Genomic DNA, 27843 nt, shown 5'->3' with positions numbered 1-27843 from the left:
TCCTTAGTGCTCCCAAATCTGAATATATTCCCCATCAACTAAAGCCAGTATCACAGGATATCAACAACAATTCATTTTTCTAATCTGTGACTTGTCAACTGCAACTAACTTTTTATGAAATCCATAATAAAAATAATGAGAAACTATTTTGGGAACAAACTGCATGTAAATCCAGTGGAGAGGCATTCTCTTAGGACAATATCAAATGAATTAAAAAAAAAAAATCTCAGAGATGCACCCAAGACTCAAACCAAAAATCTCAGAGATGCACCCAAGACTCAGAGATGCACCCAAGACAGATAAATATATTAACAGCTGAAGTGAAAATCAGCTGTGCCTCTTGTACCCAACCTCCCCATTTACCTGTATACTACCAGAAGCATGCTACAAGGGTCTTCTGCAGAAACCTAAAAGCACCTGGATTTACAACACAAAAAACAATAAAATCTGAGACAGATTAGAGTGTGAACAGTCTTCCTTCTTTTTACTGCAGCCTGCTTTCCTGGTCTGCCTTTGAGCCAAGGAGACCTGTTGGGAATGCCTTGTGCCTGGCTGAAAGACTATTTCCTTAACTGCTCTTGGCATTGAAATGAGCTAAAGAGTTCATAATCTGAAGTGTCAAGTTTGAAATATTGCAGGGCATTTTCATTGAAAATACCTTAATTATGTTTCTTCTTGGAGGTATGAATTAGTTAAATCACTATCTCTTTTCCAATTTATTTTCTTTTATTCTGTAGCATGTAGATAAACCTGACATAATAATTCTTGTAGAGATTTGAAATAAGACATAAGGTACAAGAAAGGCACATTTAATTGCAAGCATAATGAACACAAAAAATTGAATCATAAGATATTATGTGGGAACAAAAAGAAGCTTTATGTAAATCTCTGGATAAATAAGAGCCACCAAATAGAATAGAAAATAGCAGTTTATGACAGCAGTTGGAGCCCTAAAATAAATAAGACAATAAAATCATTGGGAGGACAAGTTAGCTTAGAGACAATTTTCTCTTGCTGTGTACCATTTACCAGGAAGTTAAAACTAGGGAAGGTGAAGTAAAAGGCAGTACAAGATCAATTTCATTTCATTTCCACAAAGTGAAGCAACATTTCAAATTGTCATAAACCACTTGTTGTTAATTGCCATTATTGATCACTTTAGTTGTGTGGCTGTGTTCCAGATAGTCTCTGCTATTCAACTGTGCTGTAACGTGAGACATGCTTTGATTCATGCATTCTTAAATTGAAACTGAGCCCCACATTTTCAATGTCTATGTACTATACCTAGCCCACAGTTAAGTACTAAGCCCAGCTGCTTAGCTTCTCTTCACCCATCCTGAACAAATGTTGCCTTCTCTATTTAGAATAACCCACCACTGAAAACAAAAAAACCCCACATTTGGTTTTCATTTTCTTGGGGACATTTTGAAACACCCTGAAGATTGATGCCTATGGCAAAACAAGCTGACAAGTCAGTAATGACGTTCATTTAGGAATGTTTTTCTTCATGGGAAGTTGCTTTGAATTTTTTGAATGATTTCACTTATTAATACACAGTGGTGGAACTGGAAGGCTGCAATACATTTTTTTCTACTTGATTTCTAGAAGCAAAATAGTCTTGGAGATGTCAGAAGTGCTGCACATTTTCAAGGTCTTTCTGAATACATTAACACAAAGCTAAGGCAAAGCCTGAGCTTCAAGATCTTTAAGAAATCATTCTGACAAAAAAGAGCTTACTGAGTTGAAATTTAGATATGCATTCAAAGCTTAAACCTCCAACCAACATCCGGTAAAGCAAACAGAACATTCAGGGTTCTGATGATTGAAGTAAAATTCATACCAAGTATGTTATCATTATACAGAACATGCTTGTGCAAACAGCACATGGCAGTGCCAGTTATGAAGGCATTTAAATACGTGCTGAGATATGGGACAGAAATCCTGTCTTAGACTGCAGACAAAAAGCAGGGCAAAACCTATAAAAAGAGGCACTGACACATGAGTAAAGAAACAGCTCCTAGGTGAGGTACACATCCAATATTAACCTACTGTGGCTACAAAGAAAGTGCATTCATTTAGATCCAATCTTGCAGAACAAGAAAATGTCACTTGAGCTAGCACTCAACCCAACACAAATGATTTAAAATATTTTCCTTATGTAAAAGCTAAAATTGGGCATAATTCTCATTGATAAGACTGAAACTACCAAGAAAAGAGGAAAAAATCCCATATATTTCACTAAAATATTGAGAATTAGGCTGCTCTCCAATTCTAGCATCCTAGAGTATCTGAGGAGCTATATACACTTTTTGGATTGAGGATTTATAACCATTTTTAACAACAACAACAAAATTCCCTTTTCAAATATTTGTGTAAGCATGTTTTCATATTTCTCCAAAGTATGAGAAAACATGTGCCTGTCACATAAATCTAAGTGTGTAAGACATTTTTATTTTGGGGTGTGTTGACCTCATGGCAAAGTCAGGTATGTTTTGGTATAATTTTCCATAGTAGTGAAAAACATTACTGAGCCTAACAACATCTCTCTTAAAATTTCTCATCAAATCACATGGCTGTCGCACACCAACAGGTGAAGAAAGATTACAGATTAGCACTGAAGTGCCTGGTGTACAGCTGGTGTACAGTAGAAGGACAGTCTCTACTTTTTGTGTCTACTGAATGGCAAACAACACACTGAGCCGAGGCAGCAATATGTTTAAGTTTGATATTTTGTATTTAAATCAACAAAGTTGTTTTTGCCATAAGTAGCTGTACCTATCTCAGAGCCCAATGTTTCATCTCCAACCTAATCTGTAACATATCAGAAATGGAGAATTTTAGCTCATGATTCCAGAAATAACCAGAAGTGCAAGGCTCTGAGAAGCATGAAATCCAACACAATGGAAGGACATCTCTTTAGTAATGTTAGGATTTCATGCAAAGGACTTCATCAAGACTAGATTAACCTACTCATTCTTTGTTAAAATGTCCTACTGCCATGCATGGAAAGAATACTGTTCAGTAAAGGTTATAAGTCTTCATCAGTTTTACCTCAGCATCCAAAAATCTTGAAAATCAAGTATGGGCTTTAAATGCAAATTAATATAAAGGTTGCTTACAAAGATGTGAGTCCAAACTTATATAAATAATTCTAATCAAATCATACATGAAGCATTTCTAGCTCACCTTTATGTCTTTACCATCAAAGACAGTGTATGTGTTCAGGTTGTTTTCATCAGGAATCAGAATATGCAGATATACCTTCTTCAACCACATTCTTTGTTATTTAATAACTTGACCTCAGACTGGCATTTCCCCTTCTGCTGTCACTGCATCACTCAGAAAGCTGTGTATGCAGTGCACCAGCACACAGTAAATCCAGCATCTCTAAACCAGTATGTTATTTTAATTCAGAAATATTCCCTGTAGACTGAATAACTGGAAGTGTCTTCTCAATGTCTTCACTTTTTTGATGCCTAATGTACAAATACCTAATCTAATTTTTGAGAATAATAAGAACAAAATGTCATTGCTGCATTTCTTTTCCAGAGTAAAGGGAAATATTGCCATACTGACATGTTGCAGTATAAATGAGTGCATATATTTAGGACTTTCAAATAGCTTCAGAGATAAGAGAACTCATTGCAACACCACTATAAGGACACCATTTACATGCAAGGGAAAATGTAGTTTTCAAGTTAGTCAGTGTCAAGCTGGGTTTTAAAATTAGTCATCTAAATTCAGTGTTCCTCTAGTCTATGGAGATGTAAAAAATGTATCTTTTACTGCTAGCAGTGAATTTCAGAGCTTGTTTTGAAGGTTTTGGGGTTTTTTTAACACATAAAACCAACCATATTTCCCATTTTAAGAGGAAAATGGATTTTCATTCATGCTTCATGTATAGGAATTTTCTAAAAGTTTTTATTTTTAATAGGGACATATCAATCACCAGACATAGAGCTGTAATCCATGTACTGAACTGAGTTCTAGGTTTTCAAAGAATAGGAAATATAATTTTTCCCTAGTTTCCTGCTGTACTACAAGTTCTTTTAAGAGTTGTTCCATAACAGGAAAGAACAAGGTTAAATTTCTCATTAAACATTAATTCAAGATTTAGCTCCCGAATAAAATAATTCTTGATTCCTTAGCAAATTTGTACAGTGCCCCTGAGGTATCACAGCCCATTTAAACTAGAACTAGCACTAATAGCTTTATGTGTATATCTGCACATCTATATTAATACATTAAGGTCAAATTACAGTATATCAAGTGCTGTTAGTAATTAACTGTGGTCCTGATCCAGCTCCTCTAAAGTAAATGCAAGTCTTCGCTGATTCAAACAGAAAGTTGAGTGAAATAGAAAGTTAAGGATAGAGGTGCACTAGATACACAAAAATAAAATCATTGCTTGAAAGGATAAAGTAGATGGTCACTGTAGTTACTTTGGAGATACTGTATGAGTTTTCTGAAAATGTATTATTATTACAAAAGGATCTACTTTTTTATTTTCAAATTAGCAACCAGAACTATTGTTCCAGAACTACAGAAGATATTATAAGTCCTTATTTCAGTTTATAGCTGTTTACTCAGCCTCAGCTGCAAAACACAGCATAAAACTACCCTTCATATTCATCCTTGTTTAAAACTATCTTGTTCTCTGGGGACTGTTCAGTTTATGTGACCCATATGGTGTGTTGCAAAGCTCCTATGTTCACACTGAACATAGTTCAAAAGATAAAGATGGGAATGGAGAGAAGTGGAAAAATAATGCATCTGTTTCCTGCCTACAGACAAAACTGGTGACATTTTCTCAATCAAGATGATCTTAAATGTCCTGAAAAATGCCCCTCCTCCCTTTATGAGCCTACAGGAAACAACATCCTTTTGGTTTTATAAATACCCACAAGTATGTACATACCATGAACTAACTCCACTAAGTGAGAATAGGGAGAAAACATTGTTAATGATGGGCTGAAGAAAGTAAAAGCCTATTTTGAAAAAGCACAGGAAGCACCTCGTTATGCACATAAAAATAAATTAATTACAACAAATTTATATATGAAAAAAATTGTTGCACATCTTCTCAACTATCTGGTTTTCCCTTTTATTCTTCAAACCTTGTAGAACAGATACAGTATCTCTTCAGACAAGAGTGAAAGAGAGTGACGCACTTAAAATTCTTGTAAGACAGCATAAGACTTTACTATTTAATATAGTAACTTCAGGATAATGATTTCTCATCTATTACAACTTAAATAGCTCACAATAAATTCTATCAATACCTTTGTATAAATATCACTCATTGCCATTTTAGCAGTCACATGTTCTAAGCTCTAGCAAACTGTTTCACTTGAATTTCACTATATTCACTCAGCCTGTGGGCATACTAAATGCAGTAGGTGTGTTGTAAATGTACGAATCACTGTCTCACTAAATCACAGATGATAGCAGAAAAGTGTGAATGCAATGAAGTGCTAGTTCTGTCCTTATATCAGCAATCCCTACTTTTTTTTTTTTTTTTTTTTTTTTTTTTTTTTTTTTACACTGAAGATGCTGGTGAGCCAAAACAATGCCTGAATCCATCATCCAGGCACTTTGCAAAATTCCTGTTCTGCTTCACTCAAATGTTTCCCAACACTTTCTGCCCATTCTCTTTTTATGTCTCTGGGAACACAATACCAAGCAGCACAGAAAGTGGGGGATAATGTCAGGCTGCCTTACAGGCATCCCAGAAAAACAAAAGTTAGCACACTTAGCCTGCTTTTCCAAGTTCCAAATCAAGAGCGTCCCAGGTTTTCAATGACTTGGAATGAATTCAAACTCTGTAACAGTTACAAGACTGTGCATTGTGTTTTCATTACTGACCACACTGAGCAATTCTGCATTTCAGTACTTACATGTTTGCAGAACTGCAAAGATTCAGGCTCTTCATATAGAAAGCATTCAAGCTCGATTACTAATTTTAGTGTGTTTAGCTTAAATACAGTTCATTTTGAGGCCATTCTGAGACATTTGGTGAGATGGAGAATATAATTATTCTAGCCCCAAAACCTTTTCCAGAATACCCTGATATTGTGGGGGCTTTTTGGTTTAGATTGTTTTTTGGGTTTGGTTTTGGTTTCTTTTGTAATACAAGCAAGTTTAAATGAAAAGAAAAGAAGGAATGGAAAAAAAAGAAAAAAAAAAAAAAAAAAGACAACAAAAGAAAGATATTGTATTCTACCCCATACTCTGTTTTGAAGTGTTTGTGGCTTTTGAGCACTTCTGGTTGTGTGTTGTGAGAGTTAAGAACTTACTGAAGTGTACTGTATACATTTAAGTGCTTGTTAGCCAGCGCCCTGTGAATCAAAAACAGTGGGCTGGCTGATCTGGTTATGGAGACTGTATAATAAAAACCTGACACATCTGGTATCTTTGTTCAGCCTGAGAAGAATCCATAATGAACATCACATCCTCTGTGATCCATAAGTTGTGACAAATACTAATATATCAGATAGACTTCCTTATTTCCTTAAAGGGAACCAAATTTACATCTCAGACTAGCATTCTCTAAGCAATTTATTACAAGTAATTTCAGGGTAATCAGATTGAAAGATTTCATACAGAAACTCTTCTTGCAATATATCTCTGTATACCATAAGGGAAGAGTATAGTGGTGTTTGTGTGTCTGCAGATGCAAAAACATAAATACAGGCTACAAGAAATACTGTACCAATTTATAGCTTAGACTGTGTGCAATGCCACATACAGAGAGAGAGATGATCAAATGTTAGATTCTACAGACCAGTGGCAGTGAGTTGCATGTCTGATTCCAGCACATTTTCTTGGTCCTTCCTAAGGGATCAAGACAGGACAAGCAGTTACAGTGTCTCAGTTAGACAGGGTGAGCTGGGAGTGGATTCAAAGTCCGTTAGGGGGAAAAATATAAACTAGTTTTCACCACTAAATCCCAAAATTAAATAAAAAGGAAAAAATCCTCATCCAACCAAAATAACAACCCAAAACCCCTTCCTTCCAATTCTCACAGGTGATATACAAACATAACTTTTAATCCTGTTTTCTTTCAATAAAAGTCTCAAATTAGGACTGAAAAAAATTAGTTCAGCTTGATTTTGCATCAATTCGGCAAATGTGACAAACAAGAGTATCTGGCTTGCACTGAGTTGAAACTTATCTGACTCTTAAAATAGAGCTAATTATCACTCACATTGATCAAAGAATATAATTTAGCTCATGTTAATACAAGAGGCTAAAATTAATTAATTATATGTTATGGAACAAATATTTGTTTTTATCTGCTAGAAAACTATTAATTGCCGTAATTTTTGTTAGTGCCTCCTCTCTACAATTCAACTAAAATTCATTTGGAGCACTGACTTTGCAATTCAAGGGGTTTTTGTCTGGATACAAGTCCACATGGGAGGTCTGTTCTCTGAACAAGTCACAGTATCTTTGGGAATTGCAACCCCAGTGTGACTACTCCAATTTAGAAATGAAAAAACCATTTGTGAGAAAACACTTAATATTTTTTCTGTATTCACTGTGTTTAAAAACAACTCAAACAAAAAAAAATCTGAAACAAACAAACAAGAAAAAAGCAAACCCAAAATAATTAATGTGCATAGCACATTCTAATTTTAAAATGTCTGGAGCATCCACTATGTCTTATTCTGTTTCTTTAGCTTTTCCTGTTGTCTACAGCTTCAGAATACCTTGGGAAAAAATTCAGTCAGACACAAACAGTCAATAATTTATTAAGGCACTTCAGCCCTACACTGTGAATGCTACAAATTCTACAAGCAGTACAAAAAAACCCTAAAAACAGCCCCCAGACTCTTTGAAAAATTATTATTTTTCTGCCCATCAACTGTCTGCACAGAGGCTATATTTTTTAATCATATATTTTTCATCCCTTCATTGCATGTTGCTATAAAAATACAGTTCAAGTTCACAATGAACTTTGTGAATCACTCACATCTGTATAGCCCATTAAAACTACAGTTAAAAGGATGCTATAAAATACCCTTTGCTAACAAACATCTAACACATCATATTAATCTAATAAGGAAAAAAAACAAGTGAATAAGAACCACGAATGAGGAAGGAATTAATGTAGTTTTGTGGCAGGAGAATACCTCTTCCCCATAGCCAACACATGATAGGTGGGAGCTTCTCCTATGTCTGACAGGGCTGATGCGTGCCAGCTCCAAGACAGGCCTACCACTGGCTAAGACTGAGCTCATCAGTCGCAGTGGTACTGGGAAAACATGTTTAAGAAGGAGAAGCAAGTTACAGGTCAGCAGCAGTTGCAGCTAGAGAAGACAGTAACGAGAACATGTGAGCGAAGCAACTCTGCAGACACCAGGGTCCGTGGGGAATGAGGCGGATGAGTTGCTCGGGGTGCTGGAGCAGATTCCACTGAAGATTGTGGTGAAGACTTTGGTGAGACTGGCTGTGCTCCTGCAGCCCATAGAGGTCTACAGTGGAGCAGAGATCCACTTACAGACCCCGGAGGACCCCACACTGGTGCAGATGGATGCCCAAAGGAGCTGTGACCCTGTGAGCAGCCAGTGTTAGATCAGGCTCCTGGCAGAACCTGCACACCAATGGAAAGAGGATACCATGCTGAAGAAGTTTTGCTGGCAAGATTATCCATGGAGTCCCACACAGAAGCAGTCTCTTCCTGAAGGACTGTACCCTGTGGAAGAGACATGCTGAAGGAGCCTGGGAAGAACCGAAGTACATGGGAGGGACCCATACTGGATAAGTAAATAGAGGACTCTCTCCTGTGGGAGGGAACCCTTCCTGAAACTGTTGATTGATTAATTGTTGATGTCCTTGTCTTCTCCTTTTCCAGGGGAAAAAAACCCAAAAAAACCAAAACCAAACGCACACTATTTGATTGTTCCTGTATTGTTGAACTTTCTCTGAATTGTTTTGATTGTCAGGTGTTCTCATGATAGTGCTACCTACACATTAAATTTTCAGCTTCATTAGCTACTAACCAAACTCATATAAAATACATTTTCTACCTCAGGACAGTATTCATGAAAAATTAAAAACATTGGCCTGAGGTAATACCAGCTAAACTATTCTTCATAATTAGAGTTAAAATTGGCTTATGCTATGCAATGTAATACAATAGAAAATTTTCATCACTACGAACAAAAAATCATACTTTCAATTTATAAGAGTACATGTGTAAACAAATTGGAGATGTTTCCATATTTTTTTTTTAAAACTGCTTGCATACTAAATAAAGTGAGGTCTTTATACAGTCAAGGGTAGGCAATCTCCTGAAAACCATTTGCAGAAGAAGGAATAAACTACTGTTATGAATATAGGGTAGTTAGAATTTTGAGTTAAGCACCTCATAAATTACTGCAGTAGTGATGGTGATCCCTCCATATTAGCACCAGCTTTGGCAGTGACATAGATTTAGACTGGCACAACAAAAATTAAATTACCGTCTTCCTTATGTAACTTTGGCAATAGTGAATGAAAAAATTAGCCACTGGTGGTCTTAGGATATAGGAGATGAGTATGACCCTATCTGTTTCTATAGTGGACAAGTCTTTTTCCTCTGAAGGAAAATGGTGTTTCTAGGTCATTTTGTAATGTACAAAATAGCTACAGTAATTGAATATAGTATGCAATTTTTTGTAAAATACAGTTTAATTTGATTATTTAAATAAAAAAGAAAAAAGAAAAAAGAAAAAAAATTAGGTGTTATTTTTTTGTTTGCAAATATGTTGGTTCCAGGAGTTTGGAACAAAATGATCTGGTAATGCTTGCTGAAAGGTTTTTGAAACATTTAAAGCAGATGTATCTTTGAAAGCACTTTTGTTTAGCTGAGACTTTTCAGTCAGATCAAGTCATCAGTATTAAAAATTGAGACTGGCACGAGGATGCTTTGCTAATCAATATCATATGTATGATATGATGGTCAGTAATGGTCAGTAATTTCCTTGTGCTCAGTTACAAGACAATGATACCTTTCTATTTATTATCAGCACTTGTATAAAAGAACTGGGTATCTATTGTACATGTACTAATATTCTGCAAATTATCAGAGAAAAGAGAACATACTGGATAGAAGAGCACTTGTATAAGGACTTGAAAACATTACCATTATCATTGTTTCATGGGAAGATATCATGTTCGTGCTTTAAAGGAATGGAACCCAAAGGGAAGTTTTATTTTGCCCCCTCTTAGTGTACTTTTCACTGTGTTTTATTACACTTGTATGTAGTGCCATATCATTCATGATAATCACGGTCACAGTGTAGCATAAAAAACTTACAAGTAAATGTAATGATTACAGATCTAATGAAGCACCAGTGATAAGGACAAGGGAAATACTATAAAATGAGCTCTGATAAGGATGAGCAGTGGTGACGCCAAAAGACTTCATTGATGTGAATGTCTTACAAATGGGTGCCTAGATATTTGGATGGAAAAGCCTTGCTAGAAAAAATATATTCTGAAAAGATAGTTGACCAATGACTGAAAAATTCTACAGGGGAGCAGCTGGTAAACAGTGCTGCAGAAAGCGACCTGGGGAGCTGGTCAAATACAAGTTGAAGATGAGCCAGCAGTGCCCTGGCAGCCAGGAGAGCCAACCCTGTCCTGGAGGGCATCAGGCCCAGCATGGCCAACTGGGCAAGGGAGGGTATTGTCCTGCTCTGCTCTGAGCTGGGGCAGCCTCACTGCCAGTGCTGGGGGCAGGTTTGGGTGCCACAATGTAAGAAAGACATTAAATATTTGAGACAGTCAAAGGAGGTAAACGAGAATGGTGAAGGGCATTGAGTGGAAGCTGTATGGGGAGTGGCTGAGGCCACTTGGTCTGTTCAGTCTGGAGAAGAGGAGATTGAGAACAGATCTCATTGTAGTCAACAGCATCCTTGTGAGGGGAAGAGGATGGGAAGACATTGATCTCTTCTCTGTGGTGGCTGGTGACAGGACCCAAGAGAATGGCCTGAAGTTATGTCAGAGGAGGTTTAGGCTGGATTTCCCCACTAGGAAAAGATTCTTCATCCAGAGGGTGTTTGGGCACCGCGAGTGGCTACCCAGGGAAGTGGTCACAGCACCAAGCCTGAAAGAATTCAAGAAGTACTTGGACAATGCTGTCAGGCACATGGCATGACTCTCGGAGCTGTCCTGTGCAGAGACAAGAGTTGGACTCAACGATCTTTGTGGGATCCTTGCAAGTCAGCATAATCTGTGAATCTATTATGAAACTATTGATTCTACACATAACAATAATCTGGTGCCAGTAACCTGCCAGATCCCTAGGGGACCACAGCACATCCAGTACCAACAATAGGCTGAGTATCTCAGATCACATTCAGGAGGGTAGTAGCTTCCATATGCATATAATGACTACAGAATTCTATAAAGCTTTGATGAAATAAAGGAATTATATTGGGACAATGTGAGTATCTACCCCAAACACCACTGGTGGCTATTGGGTTCTAATCTAGCCTACTTCAGTCCAGCAGTTTTCTTCAGAGTATGTAGTTGGGGTTCATCTTCCAACTGTTGCCCTAATAGCTACTGTCTGAGCAAACTTTTTAGAGTGCCTGCAGTGTAACTAGTTATGTTAGTTATGACAGCTTGTGGTTTATACAATTTCCTATAGACTCTATGCAAGCAGAAAGGAGAACTGACCTGCAAATGCCAGGTAACAGGCTGATCAGCAAGCCTCTCTTCTGTATATTGTTAGAGACACACATCTAAATGAGTAAATATTTAAAGGATAGTCTAAGTGTCTATGAACTGTAGTCTCTATCAATCTGATCCCATGCTTCTCATGTTCTTCAGAAGGCTTTAACACAGTCACAGCCCCCTGAGAAAACCCAAATCTTGGTTACCTTTATTTCAGCTGGCATACAAGTTCCAGATACATCTACATACTATTACCAACTGTACACAGTGCAAGCCTTCAAGCATGGAACAATGGCATGTATATTTTACCCACAGCAAATTTAACTGTATTACCTTCATTTAAACATCTGTTTCCTTCTAATTAGAGAAAAAAAAAAAAAAAAAAAAAAAAAAAAAAAAAAAAAAAAAAAAAAAAAAAAACAAAAAAAACAAAAAAAAAAAACCAAGAATGAAAATATCCACAACATTTCATTAGATCAGAAAGGGTTGCTAACCTCCATCAAGCATGCCAGAGATACTTTCCATTTATCTTTTATGCAAAATGACTTGCAGGTAATTGCACCCTCTTCAGCTAATATAAAATTATTTTTACTAGAACTACTGATGGTGACAAGGGCATCATTCTGAAAAATTATTTTTGACAGCAATTCAACATCACTTTGAGAAAGCAAATTTAAAATAATCCAGAGGCCCTGGTAGAAAGACAGAGTTAGAAATACATAAATGAAGCAGTCTAACATTCTACTATGAAGCTCAGGAATGATAATCATGAAACAGACACACATTTATTGTTTAAAGCTAGTGATGATTTCATATTGACTTCAGTGAAAGAAAAGTCAGATCAAAACCAATATTTGAGAATCAGTGTTGTAACATCAGTCTTGGCTTCATTTTTCAGAAGGTAGATAGTGTATACTACACATATACTGCATGTCAGTAAACTTCTACACTGGTCAAAAATGTTTAAAAAATATTTAACAAATTCATCTTGTAGTTTTTTTAAGATCAATGAAGATATATCTAGTTTGAAATCTTCTGCAGGTACTGGGAAACAGTGAAAAAGCTAGGGAGATAACTTTCACAGGCTTATTTTGTGTTGGCTTTGCTCCTATCATCCTACTACAAATTCTCAATCTATTAACCCACATTCTCAACTGTTTTCTGGCCCCTGTTTCCCTACTGAAGTTTTTCTGCTTTATGATCCTCACTCTCAACTTCATACTAGAGCATGGAAATGATGCAACTTTTTTTTTTTTTTTTTTTTTTTTTTTTTTTTTCCTGGTATCTCTGAGAAGGAGCTGCATCACACAGTGGAAATTAAAAAAGGGTTCATGTGGACAGAATTGGAAAACATTCCTTGCTCTTTAAAAACAGGACCAGTGGTAGATTTTACAAAAACTAAATTAGAACTTTTATTAGATATTTAATAAACCTCTAGGTTAGGGTTACTCTTCCAAGAAGATTAATTTTGAAAACATCTATTAAGCCATTGAAGTTAGAGTGAAATCCAGCTGAGTTCAACAGAAATACCCTAACAGATTCCAGTGGCCTTTGGCTCAGATCTGCAACATTTTGCTACTTTCTGAACTACATACTATTGTTTGGTTAAAATAATTAATTAAATATATATTTGTGAAAAGTGGTATATTTTCTCTCTTTTTATTAAATATTTCTTTCTCAAGTTTCGTTTCACTGTTAACATATAAAAAGCCTGATTCACATAAAACAAATCAATACTCTTACTGTCAGCTTCGAAGCCACAAGGTACAACTACTTATGAAACTGTGGTTTCAGACTATCAATTCACATAGAAAGATACACTGCAAAGAAAATGAAATGGTGAAGCAAAAAACAATTGGAAAATATTTTTTCAATTCAACTAAATAACTACTGAATACCTTTAAAATATTTTTCCTGTTTCACCTAAAGACTCCCTGATTGGTTTTAAGTCAAGATACTTTGACATTGTGTATGACCAGCTACCTCATTAAAGTGCAGCGGGAGCAAAAGTGCTTCTGTTTCACTCTTCTCAACTGATTCCTCAACTGACTTCTATTCCACATATTTCAAATCTAACATTGACATTTTACAGGTAAACTTCAAATCAGAATATTCTGCTTTTTGAATCCCATGCACTCATGTCTTTAGTATTATTACTGCACATGTCTCTCTCCACTCAGGTCAGATTAGATAGATTTTAGAGACTTTTTTGGTTGGTTTGTCAGTTGGGTGGTTTACAATGATTTGTTGAGCAAGGCAATTACAATTTTGCAGTTCTTAAAATAGCACAATAATAATTTTTACTTTTTTGAAAAATCACCTTCTTACATGTTTCTAAAATACAAGCATATTCCTCAGTTTCTCTTTTAATTTATGAGAGAGAAAAGAGACAATACCTTGTTAACATTTTCCTGCAAATAAGAAAAAAATGTCAGATATTGACACCTGTCTAATCATTTAGGAGATTTTCTAGATAAATGTGACCTTTAATTCTTGCTGCATGCATTTTCCTCTTTATTCCACTTTAGAATCAATATTTTTTTGTTGTTTTTTATCTATCCTTAAAGTATGCAATGACTTTCAGCATGAAAAAATGAAGGCATAGCAAAGACTACAGCACATTTCAGTGTGACCTCATTTTATACTGCACAGAAATTTCTCAGTAGGCATTTTCCTGTCTTGTTAGAAGAAATACTAGATTAATTTAACAGTAGCTACTAGTACTACTTAATTTTATGAGTCAAACATTGCCCTGGAGAAAAAAAATCTGTGAGGTTCTTAGGAACTGCCATAGGTATATCTTACACATCCATAATAAATCTGGGTTTCAGGAGAGCTAAGTTTAAGGCCTTCAAGGCTCTTCCTGGAAAAATCCCATGGGAACATGTCCTGTAGGGAAGAGGGATCCAGGAAAGTCAGTTGGTATTCAAGGATCACTTCCTCCAGACTCAAGAATGGTGCATCCCAATGAGCTCAATACAAGAGAGACATGGAGCTCCTGTAACAGGTCCAATGGAGGGTGACAAAGATGTTTAAGGGACTGTTAAGAACATCTCTCATACAAGGAAAGGTTGAAGGATCTGGGCCTGTTCAGCCCTGAGAAGAGATAACATAGAAAGGAGCTTATCAATGACTGTAAGAATCTGAAGGAGCAGTGTCAAGAGGATGGAGTCAGCCTCTTCTTGCAGCCAAGCAATAGCATGAGAAGTAACAGGCAGAAACTGATGCAGAGGAGGTTCAACTGGAATAAAAAAATAATTTCTTTACTGTGCAAGTACCTGTGCACTGGAACAGATCGCCCAGAGAGGTTGTGGAGTCTCCCTCACTGGAGATATTAAAGAATCATCTGAACACAATCCTGTGCAATGTGCTCTAGGATGACCCAGCTTGAGCTGGGAGGTTGGACCACTGTCATCCCTGTCAACCTTAGCCATCAGAAATTTTTTCTGGAAGAAATCTAGCTGTGCATTATGACTATTCATTTAGAAAATAGAAAAAATCAAAACTAAACTAAATTATCCCACAACAGAAACATTTGCTGCCTTTTTTTTTTTTTTTTTCTTCCTCAAGAAACAAACAAAAACCCAAAAACATTTTTACAGCTTCCAGACTACTTGGAAGTTTGGATTTTTTTTTCCCATCTCAATATTAGCACTGGGTATGAAATATGGCAAAACACCATGATATTTACTTTTGGAGTTGATGGGAATGGCCACAATTTATCTTCAACAAGAAAATCAATGTTAACTTTTTCATAGTAAAAGGAAATCAGATAGAAAAGACCATAGAAGGGAAGAGAATTCTCCCTTCAGGCCACTCAGAGTAGAACCATCTACCAGTCTGTTACTGCGACAGAAGAAATACAATTCACTTTTCAGGCTCTGCTTGGAATTTATGTCAATACTAAATTTGCACCTGGTATACACTTGAATAAAAGGCAAAAGAATAATGCCTTGTCTTTAGTTTTAATTTTTTTTAGTCTCCTGTCCATAAAGGTAGACTAGTTAACTATTTTGTGATATCACCCAAGAAGAATAAGCTAACACATTTCTAACAGAAATCTTCTTTATTTCTGCTCAAAATTGCAAGTGTCCCTAGCCTTTGGTTTTAAATGTGTATAAGACTGAAGATTGAACAAATGCCTATTCTTTGCCTACTTCTCCACTGCATAGAAATTATATCAAACTGGTATTTACTACGGCAGTGTATTTCACCGATTTCCTTCCTAAGAAATGTTCTTTCCTGTTATCATGGAAAATTTTGCAGACTTACCCTTTTTAAGCCAAACATTTCATCTAGGTTCAGTATCAATACCCGGTAAATGGTTTTGTCTTGTGATATTGATATGGACGGATGCGCTGTTTTTTTGGTGATTTTTACCCTTGTAACTAGTGAAACATTTTTAGGAAGTATTTGCTAACCTTAAAGATCAATGATACTTAAAGGTGCACAGTTTAAAAATGGGCCACATTTCAACCCTTCGTAAAAGGGTTTCTGTTCTTTGTGAATACTCACAGGAAAGTCCAACCCTTTTGAGAAATATAAGCTCCACTATTTCTATTTTATCTTTTGCATGCCTATTTTTGAATTATAAGAATCAGGGTTTTCCCTATGTAATGGTGTTACTGACTTGAAAATTTGATTTTTGGGAAAAAAGCCCTTGATCATATTTTCCACCTCTTCCAATGAGTAAAAAACTAAAAAGCCAAAACAACCAACCAACCAACCAAAAACCAAAACAACCAAAAAATCCTTTTCTTAAAAGATAATTGTTTAATTTTATCATTGGTGTTTTGCAGACAGTAGTTTTATCTCAGTCTGAATATTTTTAAAAATTCACATATGCTGAATGACTGTAAAGATTTGCATAAGTATTTCAATAATCTGACTTTTTTCTTTCATTCAAAAAAAAAATTTGTAACTCTGAGAATTTCCATTACATGTTGCTCATAAATCTGTATCACTTACAAGGTACCTGGACATTGTCAGTATAATATTTATAGAAGGAAAGTTTAACTCTGGAGTCCTGCTGAATTAATCTCTTTTATAATACACTTCTTGAATTGAGTCAGCAGAAGTCAGTTCATTGTAATAATTAACAAGTTGTGACCCTTCAGCTCACAGCATAGACTTAGTTGGCTCTCCAGAGAAGGTAAGGAATGGGGGAAAAAAAGAAAGTGGGTAACTATCATTCTGACCTCACATTCCTGAGAATTGTGCTTGTTCAGAAGTTATCATTTTTTGCTGAAGCACCACTATATGGCAACAGTGAATTGTAAGAACAAATACTTTTGTTTGTCAACAAGCGTAAGTATCTTTTGAAGTGCTGACATGAAATCAGCATCCACTGTCTCAAGTTTACTCCATTATTAATTTAGATTCTCCTTCTAATTTTAAAAACTGCCTAAAAAATAGATAATTTAATTATCACTCAAGTAACCACCATTAGATTCTCTTATAAGAAGTGTATCTTATACTTAATCTGTTTTAATTATCTTTATTTAGACAGAGTTGTGGAGAAGAATTTTTACATTAATTACACCTTCATGCTTCCCCTGGACAACAGCTTCTAGGTAAGTGGGAAAGGTACAGTCACCCTGAGCATCTTTCTTTTTGAGCAGCACAGTGACCATGGCTGGAAGACCATTGAACAGCAAGGAGTTGTGATCAAGATTCTATTTGCGTCATCCTTGGTACATGCACAGCCTTTCATTGAGGCCATATCCCATGGGCACAATATAAACTTCAGCTTTGATGGTAACAGAGGAACCTGTTCACAGCTCCCTGGTACTCTCCCAATACCAGTGATTTAATTTCCTGATGGGAAGACCTTTCAAGGTAGCAAATGTTAGCATTACCAGCCAGTCTGAATGGATGTAATATTGTTGATACTGTTCTGTCTTTGTAGTTTTATCTCTAATAAATGGCATTTTAAGCAGTACTTTCCAGAGTCTGAATGTCTTTCACACTTGAATGATATCTGGAGCTTATCTAGTTTAATCTCCTTGCCAAGGCAGTGTCACTAATGGCAGGTTACACAGAGGAGCATCCAGGTGGGTTTTCAATATCTCCAAAGAGGGAGAACACATCAAATGTCTGTGTGATAATGGTATTAGACATGGTATGAGGGAAGGAAAAGAAGGGCTAACAGTCTTTTTTATTCCTTCTCTTCATTTAGAAGAAGAAAACTCTAAGTATGACATTTTCATGTATGGGACAGGTTGTTTCTATATTTAGAGGCATCTGGAAAAAAAGTCACATGAGAGAAGTCAGAATGAGAAAAGATGTACTCATACTAACAGTATAATGAGGCTTAAAAAAAAATAAAGGAAGAAATCACACATTACCATGGAATTAATGATCATAAAGAATGGAATAGTGAAGACAAATACAACTGGACTTTCAGATTCTTTATAACAACAGAAACAGAGAAGAAAAAAATACATCAACAAACACCTCCCCTCTGAACTTTGAAATATAGGATTGGTCTTGTCAGCAAAATTCTCATTGTTGTTTATGTCACACAAACTCCCTCTTCCCTTTTATGAATACAATATCATATTTATCATCACCATTTCTCAAGCAGAAACCTTGATCCAAGAGCCTTTCCCATGGGCTGGGGTGAGCATTGCTCCTTTCTCTGCCATGTAGTGTGACATAAGCTGTTAGAGTCAGTCCCCGAGAGCAGACCTCACTGCCCCTAGGCTTTGACCATGTAACCTGGCTGCTCAGAATTGATTTTTAGTGACTAACACCAATGACCCCTCATAGAATGTTAGTTATAAGTCTCAAATATTACAGTTCATAGACTAAATAAAAAATAAAATGCAAAACAACCCCAAAAACTCAACATGAATGTCTGCTAAGAAAGTGCTATCAACAAGACTTCATATGAGTTTTCAACATTAGTGTTCCAAGGGATTTACTGCTATTATATTGCTACAAAATATTATAAATTATAAATGTCTCTTTTCCTCTGGCATTTCAAAAGCTGACAAAGTTTTATCATCAGTTTTGGAGAACTACATGCATATCTTTTCTCTTTTACAAAACCCAGAAAACATGTACAAACAAGGTAATTGCAAATACATACCCACAAGTAAATTATTCTTTTTATTCATTAATTGAAATACTTGAATAAAAATTTAATTCTTCCAAATATATTTAAGTTCAAATGAATGTAAATACCTGCACCAAAGCCTATTTAGCAGGACACATCACCTCACAAACATGCTGATATTCATGGAACCACTGAATATTGGAATGGCCTATGTTAATCAAATATTCCTGTCAGGATTCTATATACGTTATCCATTCACCCACTTGGATCTTGGGTTTTTGAAGATGCCACCCTGTCCTTTTCTTCCCTAGCTAGCCTGGATTGAAATTTCTTAGCGGGTCCTGTCTCTGCTAGATACAGAATGGAGAGCAAGGTCACATAAAACATATTTAGGAAAAAAATTAGTAAGAAGGGAGGGCAGACTACAGTAAACAGGCACAGAACTTTTGCCTCATAAGCAGACTGATCAGCACCTTATAAGCAGCTGGTACTTCTTCTCTCATCTCTTCTCCTTTGCTTACTCCTCTCTAATCCATCTTGGCTCCTCCCTTTCCCTGCCTTTGACCCTTCTACTAAAGATCCTGTAATTGTTCTCCACATGCACACAATGCCCTCAGAATATCCCTAGAAGTTTTAAAAAATCCCACAAACATCCTAAAAAATCCCATAAAATACTCTTTCTGTGGAAGCCCAGTAATTATCTTGTTTCCCAAGTTTCTTCTCAACTACAAAGTTCTGGTTGAATTTCTGGTAAGCTTGGAGTGGTTCCTTCAGTTTTCCCTTGATCCACTAGTGACTTGAGATACAATCTTTTTTACTTTCTGTTATCTCCTCTCCCTTCTGGTTTACCTGCCTGGGTATCTCCCTTATTGCTTATCCTGTCTCTTATCCTTGCCTCTTACACTGATGAGCTCTCAACTATGTATTCTGACAAACCCCATACCCTCATGTTATTGTCAACACACCAAGTTTGCCCGCTTCACCAACTCAGACTTGAACTATAAATATCTCTACAATATTATGTATTACAAAGTTCTAAAGCTAATGCAAATAAATGTTATGAATATATGTATCAGTAAAGTGCAAATCTGTAGGAATCAATTAAGTTTCACTTATGTGAGTAAAGCATAATATTCTGCTTCACACCAAACACTAAGATGAAAAGTGCAGTCTACTGCTTTGTCAAACCTTGCTTTACTGACATGAAAAATTATTGTCAGTGCCAGGACTGTAAATAAAGATGAAAAAAAATCTGTTATTGCTATTGTGCAGCAGTGTGAGAAGACAGAATATTATCTTTCTCTTAGTCTAGGTTCCCAAATAAATTAAATATACAGGATTTTTAAGTTATTCAAACATTTTTGATCCTTCAGGTCAAACTTTAAGCGTGGGCAGACAATTCAAATCCTAGAATTTGTTTGAAAAATGCTTAGTAGTTATATATTGAAGAAGGATAGAAATCACTGTCTTCACTGAGAAAAAGTAGGAACACCTTCCTTACTTAGGAAAGGTAGGAAAATCACCACTGTTTTATACTCATAGTATCTGGCTAATGAGTTATCCTTTGGCTAACAGCCAGCTTGTCATAAAGTATCTGCCTAACTCCTCAAAACTCTCATTCTTGTATCTTTTTTGCCTTGTGAGAACATATAAAGAAACATGGGGAAACATTTTGGAGTTGGTAAAGCATAGGATAGAAGTGAAATTATGCCACTTTGTACCAAAAGAAGTTCCATTGGTTTTGCAAGAATCCATCTTCAGTTAATAGTCACACTGAAAGAAATACCAAAGCAAACAAATAAAAAAACAAGAACAAAATAAAACCAAAATCCTCAAAAAACCCAAACGAACAAACAAACAAAAAAACTCAACAAAAGAAACAAACAACCAACAAAACTATAAAAATACCCCAACCAAAAAACCCCAGCAAACCAACCCACAGAGCAAAATAAAAACCACAACCACCTCATCTCTCCCTGCAAAATACTTCTGCCTTTGCAAATTTATCTCAAGGGGTTTTTTGCTTTAGCTTGGGAGGTAAGAGGGGATTTATTTGTAAGTGGTTAAATCACTCAGTGTAAGTTATTGAGTAGCTTATCAACAACAAATTAATAAAAGACAACTTAAGATCCATTTCCATCAACTTTATTATCACTCAGCCTCCTACATTCTGAGAGACAAATCCAACCATGTAACCCATCTCTGTATATCCACAAAGACCTTTTTTCTGTTGTAGCATTATTGCCTCCTTTCCTTCAATTACAGAAAGAGCAGAGGAAAATAAAATAACAATGACTTCTCCACCACAAATACAGTTGTTTCTTCTCTGTATTTATACTGAGATATAAAAAATGGTGACACAAAAATTCACTTATTATGTAGCTGGCACAATAAAGAATGTGTTGTCTGGAATGTCTAAGCACTAAAGGAATCAAACTTTAATTTTCCTTTTATCACCTGGAAAAAGAAAAAAAGTGCCTACTGTCATGAAGTATAAAATTCTTTGTCTGATATGATCTAGGTTTTAAAAGACCCAACAACACATTTCACAGTAGAGCTCTTGGTTTATTCAGGAAAATCAGGATTAGAATATGCAATATTTGTTTGAGTGCATGCCCTGTCTCTTTTGCTTACAATGATGAAATGAGATCTAGATCTCCTCAGCAAATTTCCTTTCCCTGTTTAAACTGCCAATCTATAATGAAATGTAGAAGGCTTGAGCACAACGTAAAGTTTGTTGCAAAGAAAAAAGAAATCAATGTAATTTCTCTAAGTACACCAAGTTGAGACACTCTAGGGTAAAACACTGCCCCACACAGATTTTTTCAGGAAAACAAAGACATTTGAAATAATACAGTCTATTACAGTTCTGCAGTTACATTTTCTGAAGCTATATCAGACCAAATTGTGTTTTTAAAAATGCTGGCTTAAGCAGCATTTGAAGATGTTTTGAGGGTTATATTTTGCAAGATCTGGAGGTACCTAATAAGGCATCCTCTTACAGCTAGTAAGAATTCTTTGGTAAATCTTCTTTATTTTGGGAATAGGACTTTGAAGCATTTTGTTGTGTTTTATGAAGTATTCGCATACTGACATGTAATTCAGTACAGAAACAAAAATAAATTGTGAATTATTCAGCAGACATTTATTAAGTGATGGATGTCAAGTGATTGCAGCTGTTGTGGCACTGAGTCTAACAGACCTACATGAAATTCAAATCACCTCACAAGTTACTTTGCTCTATGTGAATTTATAGCACACAATTGTAGCAATGCAATTTGTAGTTTTATGACATTTCTCTTACACCATATTAACCTCTCTCTCAAGAGGCCTGAGACATGATCCACATGATGTCCTACATATTGTATTTCCTTAGCTGGCCTTTTCTAGACAAACCCTTAGTACTAACAGAGCCTGCTCACCTCAAGGAGCAGTCACATCAGGACACACCACAAGCCAGTGGTATCTTCTCTATTTATTGACACAAACTTACCCACATTATGCTCTTCTGTAATTAATCACAGATGCTGTCTGTGCAGGAAGTTGAAATGGAAGTGCACAGTAGAAGAAAAATAATGTTGCTTAGCAATTTTCAGCATTAAAGAGAAAAGATAACCAGGCAATATAAAAAAGCTTCAGTCAAAGCTACATGTTACAGTAAAGCTCAGAATGGAAGGGACAAATTATCCTTACACAGCCAGCAATTTCTAAGTTACACCTTTCATCATATCAAATGACCAGCTTCTGAAAATATTAACATTTAATCAGCAAAACATATAATAACAGAAATGGTGATATGCCCTGAAACTTCTGCATTTATAACTTGGAGGAAGTCCTAGATTTTGCACAAAAACATTCTTCATTGACATTTAGTTTCATAGGAGTTTCATTTGCACATTGCTTTTTGATCCCTTGGAACCCCTTTTTAAAACAAAACTGTTTAATGAACATTCAGCTAAAGAATGGGGCCCGTCGCCACTGTAATAATTTATGGGGTAGTACAACAACTTACTTCTGCTCTTCATCTTTCCAAGGGGTCTCTCCCAGGAGAAAAAAAAGTGTCACCTTTATTTCCTGTGTTTTCCTAAGTGAAACACACTTACATGTGGTTGGACTGATCTTGCCAATTGCCTGTATGCAAGCTTAGTACTGCTTGTTGCTCTGTGTTATTTTTATGGGCATTGTAGCACAGACAACAAAACAATTACCATGCAGTACCTAAGAAATCCATTACAGTTCACAGAGAACATAATTAAGGCAACATAATTGAAGTTAAAATGGTAAAGCAACTGCAAGCCTGAACACCATATCTTGGGTACACCACTCCCAGAGCAAACTGAGAAGATCTCCTTAAAAACATAACATCTTTGGAGGGACATACTGGAAATCAGATCCTGTAGCAGCAAGGAGGGATTAGCAGCTCAGACCCAGTTGTATGAAGGTGTTGCAGGCAGCAAGGGAGGATATCTGTACAGGAGGAAGAATGCTGCACAGTGACCTGAAACAGAGCATTTTGGCAAATGTCAAGGTGAAGTTTCAGCACGGTAGCACACGACTGGGCTCAGCAAGGAGGTAAAGATATGTGGCACACAGAAGAGCACAAGCAAGGCACCCTGTCAAGTGGTGAGTGGCATGTTATGCTCAAATGAGTACAGGAGCAGCAGGTAAAGAAGACTCAGTTCTGATATTTCTACCATATTTTTAAGAAAACCTTGCTAAAATTTCCAGACACAGCTTACTGTTTCACACACTGACAAAAACACATAAATGACATACCTTACACAAGATAAATCTGGAGAGAAGAGAGGGAGAATTTTGTCTCATTTTGTCTCTCTTTCTCCAGACACCTAGAAAAATAAGACACATAGCTTTTCCGTCTAATTATTTCATATTTTTTGATTAAAATATATGAGATCAAATAACCATATGTGCAAATGTGCAGATAGAAATGTTCCAGCTGATCAAACTGAATGGCAAGAATGGTGTTTGGAGATCTGAGCTGGTTTGGAATAAACCCTAAATATTTAGAAAATAAAAACTTATGAGTAAAATTCTCTTGCTATTGAAAGCCTACTGTATCTACAGTATCTTGCTATACTCCTAGTGTCTATGTCTTCATTAAATGTTTTGTGTTTTCTGCCCCTCCCCATCTTTAACAGGTTTTACAGAAAGTAAATTACATTCTCTATACTATATTTACCTCTCTGTTTTGCAGTCATCTTCATTGGTTTTGAAGTTCTTTTGCATAGTATGTACTATAATTCATATCCAAGTCACTTGAAACTTACAAATCACCATCTGCAGTCTCAGTCTTTCAAAGCATTAAAAATATTTTTAAACATATGTGTCAGTATTTCTGTATTTATAAAACTGATAAATACACTACAGTCAAAATAAAATTTAAAAAAAAAAAGAAAAAAAACCAAACCAAACCAAAACAACTAAAACAGAATCCATTGAATTTGCCTCACTGTTCAGCTATATAACGTACAAGAATACAAGAAATTAGACAGCCAAAGGAAGTTTTATATGGATGTTTTATATGGAAGAATGTTTTACACAAAGACAAAATTCAGTGGGGAGCACGCATGACCTCTTGCTGAGGATTACCTTCAGTGCAGGTAGCTCGGGGTGCAGTGGAAACAGCAAGTTGAGCTCTGGGTGGGAGTCCCAGGCATGAAACCCAGAAGTGCTGATCCTCTGCAGAGCAAAGGGCCTGGGGATCTGTGGCCCAGCCAGGGCACTGGACACTGAGAGACAGCAGGAGCCAAAGATCTATAGAATTTCCCACCCTTGGACTGTGAGGGCAGAAAAACCCAGGGGTTCCTTTGATTTTGGTGTCTCCCTAGAGGCACCAGATTAAGCTGCTATTTTGTTATATAGTTATTGGGCCAAGATTAAATCATCTGAGGGATCTGGACATCTGAGACTCTGCTGAGGAACCTGGTGTGCCTCTGAGTGTGGAGTGTGTAGCTGTGAAGGGATTGCTCCCAGCTCAGGTGGTGTGTATGTCTGCCAGAGTGGTTCCTGAATGGTCAGACAGGGAAGTTGCCCAAACACTTCAGTATATCCTAGAGCCAGCATTTTATGGTCACAAGTAACCCAGGAAAAGCTATCTCCTTGGTGTCACATTCAATTTTTGAAGTAGTCACCTATAAAATTTGAAGGATATTCCATAATTTTCTTGCAATGGTAAGGGTATAAAACTTCACTTGAGATTATAAGAAAAAAAAATCTCCACAGATAAAAACAAACAAACAAAAACCCCAAATGGTGCACTGATTATTATTTAATCCAAATGGAATTCAGCTAACAATTCTTTCTCAAGTGTGGATACCTTTCTGGCTACACAGAGACAATTATGCCAAAGAGAGAGCAGAGACCATTCTGCTATAATCACTTTAGTACTGCACAGTAGTGTGGTTTTTTCAGACTGAATGGGCCAAATACCAAGTGAGCTCTGATGCTCTAGACACCACCAGTGTGGAACCAGAAATGGATTACAATAACTAAGTAGAATCTTCTGAAATTCAGTACATAATTTATTTTGCCCATGTGGCCACATATGGCTCTGTCACTGAATAAGAAAGAGAAGTCAAATCAATAATAATGTTAAAATTACTGTCATGAATGTTACTAATTAGGTAGCATGCATGACAGCAATTTTAAACTTCTGCTGTTTCCTGACCAAATTACTCCTCTTTGTATGCTAGGACCAGTGAAATAGCAGGTGTAAAAATGTGACAAACATTGCTAGACATACCACCAATCCCGAGTGGCACATGCACTATATTGCCTACAACATGTATGCCTTATTAGGTACATGTGCAAGGACACTAAAAGTGTGTGACACTTGTTTTGTGCCCAGTACAGTGAAATATATCCTTGAAAATAGCTTGCAAGAGGTAAATGCCAGAGCTGTAAAACTGTACTGCCAGATGTCACTTTGGGTGAACTTCCTGCTTGGAAGAAATCATTATAAATAATTTCAGTAGATTTTTAAACTCCTTCCTAATTCTTGTTAAAGATAATGCAAAAGCATTATCACTTTTTTAAGGGGGGATATTTTAGTTTACTATTTAATAATACATTAAATATAAAAATGGAAATAAACGTATTATTTTGAAGAATAAGGATATAAATATCAAGTACTTTTTGGTTATGAATATGTTTTTTGGTTGGCAAAGATAAAATAAAATGTTAGGTACAAATTATTTCAGTTAAAATTACTGTAAAGACATTACAGTGGCACAACTGCATGAGATGTTGCAACAGTAATGCCAACAACGATTTAAAATCTTCCAGTGGTAAGCTGAGGTTACTCCAGGACTAAGCATTATGATGATGCCTATCCTCTGAACTTTAAAGATGTAACGTCTTCGAAACATATCAACAAGATAAGGTTAAAACATAGTGCTATGGAATTTTTTATCAGTTGGATCATGTTTGAGCAAATTCCTCTGTTTTGCAAGGCAGGATGTTTCCCTTCCTATTACTGAGACATGGCAACTCTTTATGCTGATAAACTCATTACGAAAGATGAGTCCTTCAGAAATGATTGCTAATTTTCAGAATAGATCTCCAACTCTAAGGCTAAGTACTTCTTAAAATATGAAATATTGTGAAATGCCTCTTTTCCTGTTTCACAGATATTTTTAAATGTGCTCACTAAAAACTGGAGAAAGAAGTGAGGTGGAGGCACACAAGTACAGATTAGTGAGGTAAATCCCTATTAGACTTTGCCTTTAAGGAAGCCCACTACATAGTCGTCACCTCGTATAAAATAGTCCTTTTGAAACTTTTCACATGACAGAACATCTTGCTCAGTCAGAACTAGAGGTTTCCACCAACTCCTATGAGACACCCAGCAATTTGGTGAAGTGCTTTAAGAAAAGGTGAGCCATTCCCAAGGAAGATTATGGTCAAATTTTTTTTTTCTTTTTTAGTCTAAGATTTTTAACAAGTCCAACTTTTCTATTTTTTTTTGAGCCCTACACCAAATGAGGTAGGTTAAATAAATCATAATCTATACTGAATTAAAAAGGAAATGTGACTTGCAAAGGTGTTTCTTAAATTAACAAAGGAAATAATCTTAAAAGCATATTTCTGCTCTTTGTTTACTTTGTAGTACGTTATTTAAATATCTGAAATATAATTGAAGTACTGGTTGATGGGTTTCAATTCTGAAGTAAGTTATTGGTTTGATGCAAATAATTTTTTATTTTTTTATCCCAAATGAAAAAAAAGTGAAAAATTTATATTGTATTTTGAGCTCTCCTTTGACTAAACATGCACATCCTGATTTCCTGTTGGACAATTCCTTTCAAGTCTTATCTTACCAGCTGAGAAACAGCATGACAGGTTGCACATGGAAAGGCATTTTCTAAATTTACAAATATCCAAACATACAGAGAAAAATAAGTAGATAAAATGGGAACAAATTTTTAGATAGCTTTTCAACGTGGTTTTAAAATAAAGAGCGAGGAAAGTTAAGAAAACTGCACAATGATTATGAAGTAAAGAGCTTGTCTGCCTAACAAAAACTCGGGATAATGTACAGCTCAATGCAGAAATGATAAAACAGTGTCAAGAAAAGCAAAGAGCACTCCAAAGAAAATTGGCAAAGCTCAACATAAAAGTTAACATTACTTTTGTTTCACTGCTGATATGTATGTTTCCTCCTATCTTCAAACACATTTATTTTGGAAAAGACCAGGAAAATTAAAAAGATCCTTGATGAAAGATAAGGATATTGATAATTGATAATAAAAATATTGACCATGTGGCCATAGCTATTGTTGATTATTGATATCTCTTATAAGTATAGCCTTTCTTTGAGATTTCTTCATGCTTAATTTTGAACAATGTATCTAGTTGAATTCACACAGCAATAATTTAATAGATTAATACTTTCAGCTGCTATTATCATGTTAAGTTTTTCTGTACATTTATGCATCATCATTCATTGGAAAACTTTTCATTCAATTAAGCCTAAAGGTTTCACAGCATTCTCATCCAAACTAACAGTCAAAGTAGCTTTAGTCAAAATTGCAGAAGTTCTGCTTCCTGCTGTTCTTACCCTTGTTTGCAAACTGGTATGAAAGATAGACAAATAT

At 35.9% G+C, this 27843-nt stretch overlaps 1 long non-coding RNA gene across 1 annotated transcript in view; it reads left to right on the top strand.

Annotated features, from left to right (window-relative positions):
- The window catches only part of LOC136368305 (uncharacterized), a 157309-nt gene extending 145187 nt beyond the window's left edge, over positions 1-12122 (top strand). The window contains exon 2 of the long non-coding RNA XR_010744833.1: positions 12035-12122. This is a non-coding gene — a long non-coding RNA (uncharacterized lncRNA). The remainder of the gene's footprint in view (positions 1-12034) is intronic.
- The last annotated feature ends 15721 nt before the right edge of the window (positions 12123-27843 follow it).

Source organism: Sylvia atricapilla, chromosome 1 (genome assembly GCF_009819655.1).
Source record: "Sylvia atricapilla isolate bSylAtr1 chromosome 1, bSylAtr1.pri, whole genome shotgun sequence".
Classification (NCBI taxonomy): Eukaryota; Metazoa; Chordata; class Aves; order Passeriformes; family Sylviidae; genus Sylvia; species Sylvia atricapilla.
This window is presented reverse-complemented; position numbering and strand designations above follow the sequence as displayed.